At 45.5% G+C, this 6,214-nt stretch overlaps 1 protein-coding gene across 1 annotated transcript in view; it reads right to left on the bottom strand.

Moving 5' to 3' along the window:
• Positions 1 to 4,944: 4,944 nt before the first annotated feature.
• The window catches only part of snx2 (sorting nexin 2), a 21,611-nt gene continuing 20,341 nt past the window's right edge, over positions 4,945 to 6,214 (bottom strand). The window contains exon 15 of the mRNA XM_041042521.1: positions 4,945 to 6,214. This exon is cut by the window's right edge and continues 1,663 nt beyond it. The gene's annotated coding sequence lies outside the window, so the exon portion shown is untranslated.

Raw genomic sequence — 6,214 nt, 5'->3', positions numbered from 1 at the left:
GGGAAACAATCAATGTTGTTTTAAGGGATTTAAAAAAAAACAAAAAGGCAGAAAAAAAAGGCTTGAAGTGTCTTAAAGAAGATCTAGTGTCTCGGCCGGACGAACGGCAGCGCTGGCAGTTTTACCGGAAGCTGTGAAGAGCCTCCGAGGTTTTTAGACACAGCTCGAACCAGTTTTTCAGTAAAATCAGACTGAATCAGAGCTGAGCTCTGCCAAACACACTGAGGAAGAACCGCAGAACGCCACCTATCCACCGTCACTGTGGCTGCAGGGGTATAATTCTATTACTGCTTCTCATCCACTGGGATGTGTACTGTGTAAAACCAAACATTTAGCAACAACCGATCCAGTCCAGGTTGTTCCCAAGATTTTTGTCAAAGTTAACCTTTGACCTGTCTAAGCAGCGTTAAAGGCTAAAGGTGCGTTCAAACAGAGAGAAACCTTTGGGTTTATTCACCAACTGTACAAACGTTAGATGTAAGCCGGGGAAGCAAGGAGCTCATCAACTGTGTGACAAGGGAGAGGAGGCGAGGAGAGGAGACAAAAAGAGGAAGATGAAAGAAGAGTGGAGAAGGGAAGAAGTGAGGAGGAAACAGGAGGGAAAGGAAAGGAGCTGAAAGGAGAGGAGGGAAGGAGAAAGGAGGCAGAGAAGGAGTGGAGAGAGGAGAGAGAGGGTCCTCTTCTATCAGCAGATAAGAGGCAGAAATGGATGAATCCTATTGGCCGGCGAGCCTCCTCCAGCCTCTTATCTCCTCGCCTTCACCAACTCAGGACACATTTCATAGAAATTTGCGAAATCAGGAAAGCTGGGTATCGTGTCATCTATCACCGAGCGACACAGACCCATACATCCTCCCAGCTTCACAATAAAAGCCACAATTGACACTTTTTTGGGGGGTTTCTTAACAATTATAAGCTGCTGCAGCTACACAGCAGCTTTGGGTTTGTTGTTTTCAAGGTCAAACAAACTCTGAATTCAGGAGTTTCAGAAGCCGACAGCTTTAAAGACCGAAGCTGAGAAAACACTGTAACTCCACGTGTTCTGGGAAAAGTCTGACTGGGATTGTTTCTGATGGACGGGAGGTTTGAGCTGTGGAGAAGAAAAAGGACAAAATGATGGTGAAGCAACGACGCCTGAGACAGAATATACATGGAAGCATGATGAAAGGAGGGAGGGGAGGGGAGGGGAGGGAGGAAAGAGAAGAGCAACTGGAGACCTGTGAAAATCTACTGCAAATTTAAAAACTCTCAATATTTTCACAAGAACGTTTGGTTTATGTGTGAATTGTGTCGCTCACTCATTCCAGAAATGAAACCGGCTCCTGGTCCCTGACGGCCTCAGCGCAGCGCGCTCTCCATCCATCTCTGCTCCACCTGCAGCCGGTTTCCTGGATCAGCTGCCTGCAGCCAACGAAAAGCCAAAGTTCAGAGACCAGCAGATGTACAGTGTATGAACTTATATTTAATGAAGTTCACATGAAGTCTGCTGTTTGACTCCTATGATTTCAGTAACGTGTGTTTGCTCAGTTTCATGTGTCTGAACATATAACATCAGCCTGTGTGGCTGTTCCAGCCTCCAGTGTAAAACATTTGAATTAAAGGAAGTCTGTTCATTAATGCTACGTTTGTGTGTAACTGAGAACTGAAAACATGTTGGCACCAGTGTGTGTGTGTGTGTGTGTGTGTGTGTGTGTGTGTGTGTGTGTGTGTGTGGCAGCCCTGTGCATGACAAACTGGTCCAATTTCAGGCGTGTCGCGGCGGCCTGCTGATATTTGTCTCTCTGGCGTTGTTGTTGTTGTTGTGGCCCTTCCTCCTCCTCCTCCTCCTCCTCCTTTTCTTTTTAGTTTCCCCTCAGATTTGAATCGGCGGGGGACGGGGGGTGGGGGGGCCGCGGTCCGTTCCCCTTCTGACAGCGCAGAAATAATTACAGTAGCGCCTTCCCCCCTCGCTCGCTGTTATATTAGCCCTCTTATCAGGCTGCTGAGGGGGTAGTTGATCAACTAAGGTCACTGTATCCTGACCACAGCACAACAGCTACACCGCCATTTGGAGATATGATAAATAAAAGCCGGGGGTTACGCTGCAACAACACTGTTATCTGCTGCTGGCTGCTTTCTGTTTCCTCCTCTCTGCACCTCCGCTGTGTTTGTGTCTCCAGAGAAAAGAGCAGAAAGTTAATGTGGCCGATGGAGACGCTGCGGAAACCTGCGCGCATCCAGTGATTTTGTGTAACTGATGAGCTGAAATAATAAATACCTCCGCAAAAATCCGAGGCTTTAAGCAGAGAAGCTGCACTTTCGGGGGGTGGGGGGTTGGACATGTGGTCGTAAACGCAGCTACATTATTCTAAAAACAGGTCGGCGACAGCAGCGCTGGTGTGAGCGCAGATAATAGATGCACCTACATTATCCTGAAGTGGCGGGGAAATTGAGGGGTTAGGGGGGGCGAGCGGAACAGATGCGCCTGCATTATTCTAAAGCCAGACTGATAGCGACGGGGGTCGAGGCGGATAGTGTAAAAATAAACACATCTACATTATTCTGGAGTCATGTGAGAGCGAGAGGTGAGACTGAGCCAGGAAAACAGATGCAGACGCATTATTCTGGAGTCAAAGAGAATATTTTAGAGGTGGAGGTGAAGCTGGAAAAATGGATGCACCATTACTCTTCAGCTAAACTGATAGCAGGAGGTTAAGGATGCAGGTTTACCTACATTATTCTCAATCTGAAAGAGACAGGGAGACCACGGCCAGCGTGCGAGCTGCTGAGTATAAATGGGCCTGTTTGTTCATGGGGCTGTACCTGAGGCAGAGGATGTACTGCAGGTTAACAGACAAGAGCAAAGCGCTGTCACCTTCCACCTGAAACGAAAAATAAATCTGAAACTAACAATCAAATGAAGGAAATTCTGAAATGTCTGATAAAGGTGTGGTGGATAAAGTTAGGACTGTTTGTCGTTTGAACCTGAAGCCTGGGAGCAAAGCCCAGGGTTTGGTGAGATCCTGGGTGGAGAGGCATGTGGGACTGTTCCCGCCATTGCTCACCTGACATCAGTGTTTGTCCTCCTGACAAACACTGTCAACACCAACAGACTCGGTCCACGTTGGTCTCATCATCGGCAGATTATATTCAGAGTCGCCTCAACAGTCGAAGTGTTTCTAAGACATCAGCTGATCATCATCAGTTCAGCACAAACTTTTCACAACTTAAAACTGTGGATTTTATAAATGATCTGATTCGATCCGTTTAAAAGTACAAGCACTTTCAAACGGGTCAAATGGATCAGTGCAGAGTACTTGTTCCTCCACTTGTAATGAGCCTGTAGTGTGTTGATGTATCTCACACTCACACACACACACACACACACACACACACACACACACACAGGGACTAAATATAGCTGTGGCGTCTCTTAATAAAGTCAGATGTGAGTTTGTTTGTCTTCCACAGAACCCTGCAGTCTGAATATGACAGTTAGTCGATCCTGCGACAGCCACAATGCAAAGTAACGCACAGCCCACTTTCTGACAGCACTCTGCCCATATGCTCAGTGTGTGTGTGTGTGTGTGTGTGTGTGTGTGTGTGTATGGTATATGCAGAGCTGACGTGAAGCCTCCTGACAGTGTGTTAATCTTCTCCAGTCTCCACACACTCACTGCCTGCGACGGTCATTTTCAGATTCTGACAGACAACGACTCTTTGGACCAAAAAACTGGATAAGAGCCACACGTCCAACACAACACACAGGTGATTACAGTGACAGAGGACAGGTGACAGGACGAAAGGTGTGCAGCTCGGGATCGTGCTGTAGCTTTTATTACAAGCTACAAACTGTAGCTTGTAATAACGGACATGTTCAAAGATCCAGGAAGGAATGATTGAACTGTTCAGAGCATATACAGATAGCTAGATACAGATACAGATAGAGTTCAGCGTCTTACGGAGCCTCCGACACTGTGTTCATCTTGTGCACAAAACATCTCATCATGAGTTTCCATTTCAAGAATCAAGGAAACATCTTTTTTTAATCTGTCTGCTCAAAACTTATATTAACACTGCTGCTTTTTTACACTTGGGGTTTGATGCTCAACAGTATTTTGTTGCCTCTCAGGGCCTTCCTGTTATGTAGCCATATGAATAAGGTACCTGGAGCTTCCGGCACACCTGTGCTGTCGCTGGGTGACTGCCCTGCGACCCGACTCCATCCCTGGACCTCTGCTCTTTCTCCTCGGGTGCTGTTTGTTCCATCGACGTCCATCCAACCCCTGAAAACTGATGAGGAAAACAACACTTTAACCGTGTGTCATTACCAAATCAAGCTAACTGGCTAAGCTAACTCTGACAAACCTTTCCGGTTACGTACCTCGTCGGTTGCTCGTTAGCAAAGAAGCTGATTCTCCACAATCTTCACACTGAAAGTCTCATTTTTCAGTCAGTCAACTATTTAAGCAATCGATGTCTTCTGTATGGAGGTAAGGTCTAAGGTCTTCTTGACATGCGTGCCACTCAAATGTGTCCCACAGGAAGTAGAGCGCACCTCATGTTCAGGGCAGGAACCAAAAATAACAGAAACATAAATGAACTGACAGTTCCAGCTGTTGCCAGACTACGCTCCAGTTCTATAAGCCTGAACTGATCTGCTGACGTTCTGCTGATGTTCCACCCAAATCCTTTAGCCCCCATGGAACATGAGCGTCCTTTGTAAGTGCTGGAAGTTCTGTTTGTGGACGTCAGTTATCAAAGCTGTTATCAAAGGAACTTGTCCTATGTTATCATATGACCTACACAGAACTGCATGGGAAAGTTTTCCTTATGTCCCAAAAGTCCTCTTTGTGATGCCTCTGGAGAAGGCTACGCTAGGTCCCCAGAACGTCCCCTCCTACGTTTTTAACAGAAGAAGAGTTTGCAGCCTCTGGAATAATGAAAGTCCACTCCAGCCATGGATGAGATACATTCCTTTATTATAATTAAAGTACTCAAACATCTGCTCTGCCGCGGAATGTCACGCCAAACCAAAAGAGTTTTAAAAAATCTGCTCTGATAAAGCAATCCATCCTTAGTGAAAATAAAAACAAATCAACTAAAAACTTTCAAACATTGCATGGAACAAGGAGCGAAATACAAAAGGTAGCAATCAACACAGTGTTATATGATTTAAGATTGAGGAGCAGTGGGGATGAGGGCTGAGTACTAAAAAAAAAAAAATCAAAATCAAAACTATTTCCAGTTTTAAAATCAACTTTAATCTGAGATGAAATTGTGTGATAGATTCAGGTGGTTGGATTTTATTTTCATAACATAACGTGTCTGGAATTCAACAAATATAAAATCAAGGAAAGATTGTGTAGAACCTGAAGCTAAATATTTTATTATAACTGCAGCCCTCACACTGATCAACAGGAAGAGAAACAGCTGGTAAAGATAATCCTCACAGTCTGAAGCTGCTCTCTGGACGGACACACACGGTCACCTGACGCACACGGTCACCTGACGCACACGGTCACCTGACACACACGGTCACCTGACACACACTCCCACCACACCTGAAACCACTCCGACTCTCTGAACTTTAGCTTCACTTCAGTCTCCTTCAACAGGAAATCCTTCACCTGCAGTGAAAGCAACATGTCAGCGTCGTAAGCTGCCAAAACTGAAAAATGCTAAAGATGCTAACAGGTTGTTTCGTTTCTTCAGTTAATAAACCGAAATTCAAAACGTCAAAGTTTCCTCTTTGGGACGAAACTCAGCGAGGTTCAGTTCACTCTGCAGGTTTTCACACTCTCATACATCAGTACAAGAGTAACTCAGTGAGGAAAATGTTACCTGAGTTCACTCTTATTAACCCACAGTTTCATTAACCAAGCTTTTTCAGGTGGAAAAAAGAACGTTCACCAGGCAGCAGCAGTGAACTGAACCCGACAGAGTTTCTTCATTCGCTGCTCTCATCGGCTCAGAAAGGGCGGGAACGAAAAGCGTTGCCTTCACTCGCGATCATACAGCAACACAAACAAGGGCTCTTGTTTTGAAAAGCGTGAAGGGAAGTGAGCGGACTGAACAGGTGACGGGAAGTACAAGACACAAAATAAGAGAAGATGCAGTCAGTCATCCTTCATCACTGACTCCGGATCAGTTTCACAGCTCAAGTTCCAAACTGAAATAAAACCACAGATATTCTGACTGAAAGTTCGTTCTGAGTTTCATGTTTATGTGCAAA

Source organism: Toxotes jaculatrix, chromosome 7 (assembly GCF_017976425.1).
Source record: "Toxotes jaculatrix isolate fToxJac2 chromosome 7, fToxJac2.pri, whole genome shotgun sequence".
In the NCBI taxonomy this organism is placed as follows: domain Eukaryota; kingdom Metazoa; phylum Chordata; class Actinopteri; family Toxotidae; genus Toxotes; species Toxotes jaculatrix.
The sequence above is the reverse complement of the archived record's forward strand: the minus strand, read 5'-3'. Positions and strand labels throughout refer to the sequence as shown.